We start from the raw sequence: 12,723 nt of genomic DNA, 5'->3' as shown, positions 1-12,723 counted from the left end.
GCCCGAGCTCCAGCGCCAGGCATCGTGGCCCCAGACGAGGTCGGCGGACAACTCACGGTGGCGGTCCGTCAAACGCGAGGAGTGGCCGGCCGTCGTCCCGCGCTCTCTCGCGCGGATAAAGCCAACCGCAAGGAGAGTGAAGCGTCTGGTCAATGACGGTGGCGTCCGGTACCGGCTATTGGTGTCCATCGATCGGCAGGAGGTATTCCGGGCTAGGTATTGAGGAGAAAAGAAGAGTAGAGAAGAAGAATGAAAGAAAAAGTAACTGAAAACAAGAACAAATAAAAGAAAAACGAGGGGGAACGTCGCTAATATTAAACGACACGACAAAGAGTGCGTGCGAGAGAGACAGAAAATCAGTCTGAGCGTGACGTCACGCGCTGCGTAGCCACTGCATATTGATTTGTTTCCTTTGGCTATAAAAATGATCTGATCTGATCCAGATTCAGCAATCTGATAGATATGGTCGTTATATATGATTCTGCGTTTTTAGTTTTCTCAAATCTGCAATATTGTGGATGCAACAGATTTTCGTCCTTTGTGGGGGCGGAAGGGGGTGGGGCGAAATTTTGAGATAAAGGTTTTATAGTGAGATCTAACAGAAGTGCGGATACCAAATTTGGTTACTCTAGCTTTAATAGTCTCTGAGATTTGTGAATATCCCCAGATTTGCATCCTTTGCGGGGGCGGAAGGGGGTGTGGCGAAATTTTGAAACAAACTCGTCTCGGTCCGATATATTAGAAGTGTGGATACCAAATTTGGTTGCTCTAGCTTTTATAGTCTCTGAGATCTAGGCGCTAATGTTTTACTCTAAGCAAAGCCGCCTATGCTACGTGTGTGTTAGAGAGAGACAGGGCGAGAAAAAATGAAATTGTTTTCTTGATGCTGGCTATAATAATGATACGATCCAATTCAGATTCTGCAGCATAAAAGATATGGGTATTCTCTACGATTCTGCGTTTTTGGTTTTCTCGTATCTTTAAAATTGTGGATGCCACAGATTTTCGCCCTTTGTGGGGGCGGAAGTGGGCGGGGCAAAGTTTTGAAATATTTTTGTAGCAGTGACATATCACAGAAGTCTGGATCCAAAACATCGTTGCTCTGGCTCTTATAGTCTTTGAGCATTAGGCGCTGAAGGGGACGGACAGACGGACGGACGGACAGACGGACAGACGGACGGACGGACAGACGGACAGATGGACAGCCAGACATGACTCAATCGACTCGGCTATTGATGCTGATATACTTTATGGGGTCGGAAACGAATCCTTCTGGACGTTACACACATCCACTTTTACCACAAATCTAATATACCCCAATACTCATTTTGAGTATCGGGTATAAAAACAGGGTCATACCTTGCATCAGAGGAACAGCGGGGCATCGCTAGAAATGATCGGTAAAGCTTGAATGAAGGCGGCGGAAGGCGTGAAAGCGGGAGGAAAACTTACCCGAAGCATCCAGAGGGCCAGAAAACCAGGAAACCAGGAAAACCAGACGCGCACAAGAAAAACAAAGAAAACACCCGGCATCGCGAGAAAATAGTACGTTTCCAGTCCATTGAGGAATTCGCGATCCGGAAGTAGAATACGCACGCTGCGACATATCGAGTAGATCACAAAAACGACCTTACGCTTTATCGAGTGGAGCGTAAGGGCAACGCTGTGTCATATCGAGTAGGTCAGAATAGCGACCATACCCTATATCGGGCGGGGCAAAAGAAGCAAAAGAAGCACCCGGGTCGAGAACAAAGCAAACCTGGGACGCGGAAAACCGGGGTTTTCCGCCAATAAAAGAAAGGGGGAAGTGTGAGGAAAGGTATTCCCACAAGTAGGGGGCAGTATAGGGTTAAGCGCTAACGGCCGTTATCCGGGGATATCCGGAGGCGGCGAATTCCCGAGGAGAGCTCTCCCGGGGAACCAAGATGAGAGGGGAGGACCCCTGGAGAGAGAGCAGCGGGATGACGGGATCGGGCCGGCAGTGGCCCAGCGCATGACCAAATATGGTCATGAGATCACGCCACCAGCCAGGTCCCGTTGGAAAGCGACAAGGGAATGAAGGAACGCCGATGGAAAAATACGGGCACCGCATGGCGGAAAGTGCCGTTAGCGCCAGGCGGCATCGGCGGCGCCGACGCAGAAGCGAGCCTATAAGAGGAGGGCCGCGACCAGGAACGGGGAGAGTCAGCAAACGGAGCTAGCAAGAGTGAAGTGAATAGTGAGCCACAAGAGTGAGACCAAGCGAAGGGAAAAGAACTTTAGAAAGCGAACGCGTTGTGTGAGGATTGAGAGGCGGACTCGAGCGTGCAGCCAAGAGCGAAAGATCCCAATCCCTTGAACCAACGGTGCCACGCTTGAAGCGCATCCCACCAGGAGTGAGGCACCCTCGGGCCGAAAAGCCAAGTGAGTCGAGTGAGAGCGAAAGCGTCAGGCGCCTGACTGAGAGGCGGATTTGGGCCACGTGCCAAGAATCGCTAGCCCCAGTCAGTAGAGCCGGCGGTGCCACGCTTGGCGACGCCGTGGGGAGCCCAGGGAGCGACACGCTCATCGAACCACAGAGGAGAACCAAGAGGAGAACCAGCACCGGAGTCGGAATAGCGTAGGATAGACTTAAGATACCAATAAAGCATATTAGCATACCAGTACAAGACCCAACCCGTGCCTTCTTACTTGTTTGTAGCGGCGTCTGCCGGAGGAGAGCCATACTGACTTAGTATCGGGTATAGCTGTAGAGTTGCGGTGTCCGCAGCAACTCACAACGTTCCCCCTCGTTTTATTTTGGAAATATACAAAACAAAACTTTATAATATATCGTCGAATTATTTATGTCGGGTCAAGCAGCTTAAATATTTTAAATTATTGCCAGTGGTGCGGCCCAAAGGAAATGCATTTTGGTTTTGTCGTTTCCAATGCCCCCACTGCAAAGATCATTTGCTACCGCATATGCGCATGCAGCGGAATTCTTTCGTCTCCTTATGTCGCAATCTCTCGGACTCGGCTTAACAGCGTCCCCGAGCAGCTCTAACGCTCTCGGGCTATCATACGCTCTCGCTCGCGTCTAAGCTTGCTGCATAGGGCCCGGCAGATTGGCCCTTCAGCCCTTGCATGGGCAGTTTTGAGCTAATCGTCGCAGCTATTAGATTAACATCCTCGCATCAATCGTTCGCCCAATCATTGCCATATGTACATACGCGATAAGTAGGTTTACATATGCAAATAAATTGTGAATTATAACAGCCTCTCGACTTTCATTAACTTCAAATTGCAACAGTTATTAAAAACGCCTAATAGCTTAACATTTGGTGACCCCGACGTGATTGTGCAATAAATAATCTATCAGTGCAATCACCAACTAATATAGCATTCAAAGATCTAAACTAATTGCCATCTCAACCAGTGTCATCAACCACATAAGTTATCCATAAGTTATCTATTGCTCGTGTTACTCTTTGCGACGATGGCAGCCATGTGACTAAAACTTTAGGACTTGCGTGGGATCCGGTTTCTGATCTACTATTATTTTCGCTCTCGGCACTTCAATCTTCTTTGAATTCCTGCTAGCGCTCTGTTTTGTCATCCATAGCGCGATTCTACGATCCTCTCGGACTAGCTGGTCCCGTAATTACTAAATCCAAAATCTTTCTCCAGCGTTTGTGCCAAGAGAAGTTGTCCTAGGATGAAAGCCTTCCAGTCGCACTGAACACCGAGTGGCAGGAAATATGCACCAGGTTTGGTCAGATTCGTCGACTTGAATTTCCTCGGCTTGTAGTCCTTCCAGACTCTACGCTGGAAATTCACGGATTTTGCGATGCCAGCAACGAGGCTTATGGTGCATGCATTTTTGTCATGTCCTAGGGTCAGCATTCCAGCAGTCACTTACTGTGTGCCAAATCTCGTGTGGCTCCTTTGAAGACACTTACAGTACCAAAGTTGGAGCTTTGTGGAGCGGAGTTGCTGGCTAGGCTCATATCTGAGATAGCTGGAATGAATGTATTCAAGGGAAGGTGTTACTGTTGGTGTGATTCTGCCGTTGCGCTCTCTTGGATTCGGGACGAGCCGTCAAGATTTAATATTTTTGTTGCAAATAGAGTGTCAACGATTCAGGAAATGACCGAAAAAATGGAATGGCGCTATGTTCCCACAGCTTTAAACCCAGCCGACATTCTGTCTCGAGGGGCTCATCCGACTGAGCTGAATGAGTCACCTCTTTGGGCTCATGGTCCTCCATTTCTTTGCGGCTCCTCAGATGACTGGCCACCCACTGTGCTACCTGATAAGCCAGCCCTTGAACTTCGTCGGAAGGCTCTTCTGCTCAAATCGCCCTACATGGACATTATTGCTAATTCCAAGTATGCGAATTCATTTCCTTCTTTGCAACGCGTTTTCGGATACATTCACAAGTTTTGCAACCGAATTCGGCGCCCCGGTCTCACTGTCTCAGACATTGAACATGGAACCCAGGTATTGCTACGACTAGTCCAGCGTACTCATCTATGGGAGGACATGAAGTCACTGCGGGCAAGGGGAGCAGTCTCCTCATCGAGCTCAATCGCATCGTTATCGCCATTCATGGATCAGTTTGGACTTCTCAGGGTAGATGTTCGACTGAAAAGCTCTTCGTTGGAATTTGATGGCCGTCATCCAATCATCTTGCCCAGCAGCCATCCACTGACTCTTGCAATAATCTCCCATTTTCATGAGCGGAATCTGCAGGCTGGTCCTCGAGCTTTGCTTGGACTAATTCGTTCCCAATATTGGCCTATTGGGGGGAGGAAGACGGTAAACAAGGCAGTAAACAAGTGCGTAAGATGCTTTCGACTGAAGCCCAGGGTATTGGAGCATATTATGGCGGATCTTCCAAAGGAGCGGCTCGATGGTTCTCATGCCTTTGAGATCACAGGCGTGGACTTCTGTGGGCCGTTTTTCTACAAACCGGAGGCACGCAACAAGGCTCCAATCAAGTGCTACATCTGCATCTTCATTTGTTCCGCTACCAAGGCTGTTCATCTGGAGCTTATAAAGGACTTATCCACAGTTGCTTTTCTACATGGACTAAGGCACTTCATATGTACTAGACGAAAGCCGCGGCAAATTTGGTCAGACAACGCAACCAATTTTGTCGGCGCTAAGAATGAGCTGATGGAATTAAAGCGCCTGGTCCTCAGCGATGACCATCAGAAGGCGCTGCTGGATTTTTGCTTGGTCGAGGCTATAGACTGGCATTTCATTCCTCCGCGCTCCCCTCATTTTGGTGGTCTATGGGAGGCTGCAGTGAAGACGGCCAAGTACCACTTCTACCGTGCGATAGGCAACTCGGTTCTTGGATTTGACGAGCTGCGGACGCGGTTGTGCCACATCACGGCAGTGATTAATTCAAGACCTTTAGTTTCAATTTCAGAGAGCCCTGCCGATCTAGACGTTCTAACTCCAGCGCATTTCTTGAATGGTGGCCCTCCTGCTTCGTTCGCTGAGCCTGACGTCACGCAGCTAAACTTCGATCGCCTGGACGGCTGGCAGCGCGTTTCGTACCTGCAGCAGCTCTTTTGGTCCCGGTGGAAGGAGGAGTACATAACGTCACTGCAGCAGCGCTCAAAGTGGCGCACTGTGAAGCCTAGTTTAGCTGTCGCCGATTTGGTTCTTGTCAAGGATGAGAATCTTCCTCCCATGAAGTGACCACTGGCGAGAGTGGTCGAGCTTTTGCCTGGACGAGATGGCGTTTCCCGAGTTGCTGTGCTGAAGACGTCATCTGGAATCACAAAGCGTGCCGTCAACAAGCTGTGCCTACTGCCAAATGCTGTTGCTGTTGAAAGTCAGGCTTCCAACGGGGGGAGTATGTCAGATCAAGCAGCTTAAATATTTTAAATTATTGCCAGTGGTGCGGTCCAAAGGAAATGCATTTTGGTGTTGTCGTTTGCACTGCAAAGATCATTTGCTACCGCATATGCGCATGCAGTGGAATTATTTCGTCTCCTTATGTCGCTATCTCTCGGACTCGGCTTAACAGCGTCCCCGAGCAGCTCTAACGCTCTCGGGCTATCTCGGACCCACAACGCTTCCTATGCTAATGCTAATTCGATTGGTGGCGTTTCGCCATCTGCCATCTGTTCTATCTAGAACCACCAGCCGATTATAAAAACAATTGTGTTGAGTAAGGTAGTCTTGAGTAGTCTGAGGTACTCAGACTAGCACAGCGTAATACTTGATACAGCCGAACATCATTAATAATTACTCTTATCAGTCTAGTGTGTGGGTAGTCGGAAGCTCACATCTTTTTTATGTGGTTTTGTAATCTACAAAATGTCTACATAAGAGTGAAAAAAAACCCATATTGATATTTACATCTATAACTATTCTGGAGTAGTCTCTGTGGCTTCTTATTTAGGCACGTCGGACTCAACCAGATTACTTCCGGCATTCAACTGGCCCTGCTGGACATCAACTGAGGATTGCTTTTGTTCGCTTGGAGCTTGGGGCTTCAAAACACTTTTCTCCCGGGATCGTAGAAGATTATCGAGTCCGCCAAAAGGAGCCTCAATGACAACGTAAAGCAGATACGAAATGAAAATAGTGATCCCAAAGTCAGACCAAAATTTCTGCATCTGAAAATCATCAATGAGGTTAGTTAAAAATAAGCAACCATCAACTACTAGAAACAAAACCTACTACAATTTGTCCGAGAAATAAGTATTAGTACGAACGCTTCTACTGTTGACTTCCTGTACGAAAAGGTGTCAGATGTACACGGAATAGGAGAGTCTCGAGAGAGGCTGCCACAATGGCGAGGATAGGAAACTGTTGGCCAGACCGCCATGGCCCTGCATGCAGGCAAAGACGATCCAACACAGGGCTAAGGGCCAGCCCACTCTGGTAAGCGTGTAGTACAGAAACTCCTTGAGGGTGGACAGGGGTGGAGCACTCCATTGGGTCGCAGGGTACAGGGCAAACATCGAGGTGAAGATCATGGCCAGACTAAGAACCCATCCAGACCATACCAAAATCCGGCTTATTTGGAACTTCTTCCTACAATTCAGGTGAAGAAAATATCCAAAAAGAAATGAAATCAGCCAAGGTGCCGAATGAGTATGTGTGGCAGAATACAGTTTCCTTCCGGCATCTCCTTCGGTTCCATTCCTGCAATTAAATGGGGTTGAAGAACTCCAACGACAAACAGAAGCATCGTGGACCTACTTGAAGAGCAATGAGTATTTGTTGACTATCATCGTGGCAAAGAGGCAGGACGATAGTAGGAGAACAAGAACCGCGATGCCAGCTGCTGCCTTTTTGCCCCACTTATACAGTGCAATCAGCAGAAGCGGAGAGATTATATAAAGCTGCATATCCACTGCCCAGTACCATGTGGGATCCAGGCACTGAAAACGATTATCGTACAAATGGTAATAAGAGTAGATCTATGACTTACAATATTGCTTGTAGCATAATTCTGCACGAAGAGCAGCGTCCAGAACCAGCCCTTTTCATAGGCGGCTGTACCATGGAATCCACCTTTAAAATAAGGTCCCCCAGAAACAATGGGCGTCAGCTTTATGTAAACTAGGATTGCTATTGCAAGTATCGGCACGATCCGTATAATACGATGAAGATACATAAGCGGCACATTCAGTTTTCCTTTGGATCTGTAAGAAAATTGGCAATAATTCTCGATGGATACAAAATATCTCAAACACTTACTTATCCATTGAGCGAAGAGCAACCGTAGCCACTAGTAGGCCAGCAATAAAGAAAAAGGAATCAACCGAAAAAAATCCGTGGAGAATAAAGCTGGAAAAGGATTCCGCGACCCACTAGCAAACAAAAAAACAGAGCTGAATGGTTTTTGCACATACAAGCATGAGGCCACTAAAACCGAAATCATATTGAAGGTATTTATATTTGGAGAAACAAAACAACACAGAATAGGGACATGCAGCGGATTCCATCAAGACAACTGATCACGTTCGGATTCGATTTGCTGTCGACAATGCGGAAGATGGCACGGGAACTTGACCGTGCCGAGCACATCTTCACAGTCACAGAGATACTACCTGGTAGGCAAAATACGAGTTAAATCATTCTGTAAATCATTCCGTTCTCTCCGGTCCTCACTCTGATCCTGGCACAGAAAGTAGTCGTAGAGCGTGCATAGACCCACGATAGTACCCATCAAGCCAAGAAGTACACTGCAATCCATAGTATGAGTCACAGAAATTGATTATGATAAGGTCTAACTTACACTGTGAAAATGGTCATTCCATCCCAAGGTTTCGATTCACTTGTCTGATAGCTGGCCTCGCTAAATTTTATATTTGTGCTGCTTGAGTTCAACAAATTCTGCATTAACTGCTCCATATGTGCCGCAGAGCAGGAAGCCGGAAAGCAAGATGCGATCTTGATCGAAATGGATACGGCGGGTACAATTAGAAAACAGTACTTTCCATGTATGCTGTGACTACTGGTGATCTCCTCGCTGATCTTGACTCATCGAAGTTACCCAGATGGTAGACATTGCCGGACAGCACTCCTGAGGGAATGGAGCCCCAAGCATCGATCACTGCTCACAAAATTCGTCAACTTCAGTTCTCATTGACTTGAATATAATTTTCATTATTTACTTACTCTTAAGGGCCCATAATTTTCCAGTAGTGAGCGCCTGCATGAACTGAGCCATGTCCGCGAAACACAACAGATCCTCCTGACTGGGTATTCGGGGGTGGAAAAGATCCAAGTCCGGGAGCAATTCATACGGAAGTTTTCGGTAAACTTCCCAGCGGGCGGAGACTTTTTAAACGCTGGTAATCTTGCAGGACATCTCCGTCTTTCAGTTGTGCGGCACTGACAAGTACCAGTCCGCAGACAAGTAGACTGCTTAAAACGTTCACCATGCTAATACTTTTTCGATTGAAGGCATTGCACCTTTTGACTGTGATTTTATAGGAATGTTTTGAGGGAAATCTGGAGATAACATTATCAGTGTGTCAGCTCTCGAGTCGAGTATATCAGCCAAAATGCTTAATTCAGTCAAACATCACCGATAAGGAGCAATCCGTCTAAATTCTATGTAGTCACAAGATCATTTATCTATAATCTTTTCCCAGGTAATCGTTTTACTTATTGACTTTTGATGGATTAAATTTGGTTTTAATATGAGTGAGTAAGAAAAAAACGGAGAAAACTAAAGTTTAGCTAAACATGGATGTAGACAATTTGTTCTATAATTCTGATCATTGCTTAATGATAGCCAATGTGCAATTATTACCATTAGTGGTGGCAGATCCTTTCTTTGTTTCAATGTTTTTTCCAATTCTCATGACAAGTAGCAGCAAAATGGCGAGAGTTCGTGAAGAGATTCCGCCTCCCCGCAACAACCAAATTTAAAACGAGGGGGAACGTTGTGAGTTGCTGCGGACACCGCAACTCTACATTTATACCCGATACTTAGTCAGTATGGCTCTCCTCCGGCAGAGGCCGCTAATATTAAACGACACGACAAAGAGTGCGTGCGAGAGAGACAGAAAATCAGTCAGAGCGTGACGTCGGGCGCTGCGTAGCCACTGCAAATTGATTTCTTGCTTTTGGCTACAAAAATGATCCGATCTGATCCAGATTCAGCGATCTGATAGATATGGTCACTATCTATGATTCTGCGTTTTTAGTTTTCTCGAATGTGCAATATTGTGAATATAACAGATTTTCGTCCTTTGTGGGTGCGGAAGGGGGTGGGGAGAAATTCTGAAATATAGGTTTTATAGTGAGATCTAACAGAAGTGCGGATACCAAATTTTGTTACTCTAGCGATAATAGTCTCTGAGATTTGTGGATTTTCGTCCTTTGCGGGGGCGGAAGGGGGTGTGCCGAAATTTGGACACGAAACAGTCAAGGTCCGATATCACAGGAGTATGGATACCAAATTTGGTTGCTCTGGCTCTTATAGGTTCTGAGATCCTTGAACTCATATTTTGCAATTGGCAAAACCGACCATGAAACCTGTGTGTTTGAGAGAGACAGAGCGAGGAAAAATAAAATTGTATTCTTGATTCTGGCTATAATAATTATACGATCTGGTTGAGATTTTACATTCTAGAACATATAAACATCCTCTACGATTCTGCCTTTTTTGGTTTTATCGTATCTTTAAAAACGTGGATGCCACAGATTTTCGTTCTTTGTGGGGCGGAAGTGGGCGGCGCGAAGTTTTGAAATATTTTTGTGGCGTTGTGGGGTGGGGTGGGGAGACCTGAAAAGAAGGGAGAATCTGTTAGGAACACAACATCGAAGTGGGCCCTGAACTATCACTTGGAGCCGTTCAGAACTGGCTCTGGGAATCATTCAGTACAAATATCGAAAGTACAGGGAACATAAAGTAAATAAAAATTCAAATACAAAACAAAGCCCATGAACGAATATTTCCTCACAGGTGCTGGAATAAGATGAATCCAACTATTAATAATCCACGTTCCCCATTCACCCTTTCGCGGGGTATTTTCGGATCCATGGGATCCTTCGACTTTACCGACCAGCATCAGCAGCAGCAGCCGGAGCTGCAGGTCCCCCCCGAAGGTTCCGGCGACAAGAATGGACTCAATGCGATGCCCTTCCTAGGCCAAATCCACACTAGTCTTCTGCTTTCGCGCCCAATGGGTCCAATAGGTCGCGCACACCCCCCCACCTTCCCTCCGATGGGTGATTCAGATGGGTGAGCGGCAGCAGCTCAGACTCCCCTTCCCCCTAGGACATAACTTACCCCCGGCTCCCCTGCAGATTCAATGCTGTGCCACAGATGGCATCGATGGGACCACCGCCCGTGTTGAGCTCCCTCTGGACAGGCGGCGCTTCTCCGGACAGCCGCGGAGACTACTACGACGGCCCGCACAAAGAGTACTCCGACGGCCGCTACGACGGCGACTACGAGGGCGACTACTCGATGCCCACCGAGGAGGACCAAGAGGAGGAGTCGTGCTCCTGTCAGGGCCAGAGCGAGTTCAGCTCGATAGAGCGCACCGAGTCGGACTCGGAGTGGGAGGAGCTCTCCGACGGCCCTTCCCCCAGGGTCTCTCCGCTGGAGTCCCTCGGCGCAGTCGTGCTCTCCACAATGCAGCCGGAGCACAGTCAGCGCATGGTGGCCTTGTACCACCTCGTCTTGGAGACCGCTGTGGTCAAGGTCGTGCTGCTGGTGATGCAGATGCTGTGCTGCGCGGTGTTCTGGCTGGTCGAGAAGACTGTGGTCGTCAACGAAACCGTCGGCTCGATGCGCCTCCGATTGTGGAACAGCAAGTTCAAGCTGCGCACCATCCAGCGCCAGTTGCTGTGGCGCATGGCCAATGCCCGGGGCGACGAGACGCTCGTCTTCTTTGCCGTGCTCATGACCACTCCCTGGCTGTTCTCCCTCAGCCTCCTGGGATTCATCCTGTCTTTGGCGGCGCTCCTGAAGAAGACCGTCGAGGAGCTGGTGTTCCAGATACGCCTGCACCTCGTGATCTAGGGGGAAGCCATCGAGCAGAAAGCAGCAAGCAGTATCCAATCACACACTGACAGAAGACAAACGTCCACACGCCCGACACTCCACTCCTCCCCTCAGAGATGTTTGCACTTCCATTTGGGCATCTATTTTCGTTGATGCCAGAATCGTAATGCACGGAATCGTCTCTCCGTTTTTGGCCGCAATGAAAATATATGCCGAAATATTCGAAATTCAAAGTCAAATTCAAACAAGAGTTTCCAGTCGATCAGATATATCGTTTATGCATATTACGATCCGTTCCGTTTGGACGGGAGTCCAATTGCTCATCGTTCATCCCCGTGATTGCATTTATTATTATTTTTATTTCGCTGCATATTTGTTCTGCAATTTATTCAATAATAATCGGAGGAGGAGAGCATGCAGCAGCAGCAAAACATTTCCGCTGCAGCAGCGATTGTGGCAGCCGTGGGGCCTTTGTTGCCACCAATTGCAGGCCCCCGCATACGCACTTCGGAGGCACGGAATCCACCAGAAGCGGCAACAAATGAATCATTAAATATTCACTGTACTCTTATTGATTCAGTGATCAGTGATCAAAACAACACAACAAAAGCGTCATCATCCACGATCCACGACCCATTATACCTGATCCAGAATCCGTAGAAGCATCCATTTTCAGGGCTCTTTTGGGCGCTGGTTGGGGTACGCCTCCGATTTCAATCCCTTGCCACACGGGCAACCCGAGCAAGCCCCGATATGTAAACAGGGTCAAGACTACCTGTGCGAAGGGGGCCAAGGGAGGCGTCGGCATAAGACTCGGCCCGGAAGTGGACATACTCGTGTGCAGCCCTTTCGCCCGGCTATTGATATTCCCATTTGTGATTACAGTCTGTAGCGCCACAGCAGCTCTTATAGTCTTTGAGCACTAGGCGCTGAAGAGGACGGACAGACGGACGGACGGATGGACGGACGGACAGACAGACAGGGCTCAATCGACTCGGCTATTGATGCTGATCAAGAATATATATACTTTATGGCGTCGGAAACGATTCCTTCTGGACGTTACACACATCCACTTTTACCACAAATCTAATATACCCCAATACTCATTTTGCAAACAGATGCAAAAAAAAACAAAACGGAGAATATCCCTACTGCAGTCATCGACTGCGATACAACCTCTGGCGCTTACGTATAATTTCGTATAAAATATGTTCTATGTAAATAATCAACCAATTTCTTTTCGGTTTTAGTTGCCGATCGTGTTC

At 47.7% G+C, this 12,723-nt stretch overlaps 1 pseudogene; it reads right to left on the bottom strand.

Annotated features, from left to right (window-relative positions):
* Positions 1–6,257: 6,257 nt before the first annotated feature.
* On the bottom strand, positions 6,258–8,879 carry LOC113566906 (annotated as a pseudogene).
* Between the last annotated feature and the right edge of the window lie 3,844 nt (positions 8,880–12,723).

Source organism: Drosophila persimilis, unplaced genomic scaffold (assembly GCF_003286085.1).
Source record: "Drosophila persimilis strain 14011-0111.01,24,50 unplaced genomic scaffold, DperRS2 tig00001238-arrow-arrow-pilon, whole genome shotgun sequence".
NCBI classification, from domain to species: Eukaryota; Metazoa; Arthropoda; class Insecta; order Diptera; family Drosophilidae; genus Drosophila; species Drosophila persimilis.
The sequence above is the reverse complement of the archived record's forward strand: the minus strand, read 5'-3'. Positions and strand labels throughout refer to the sequence as shown.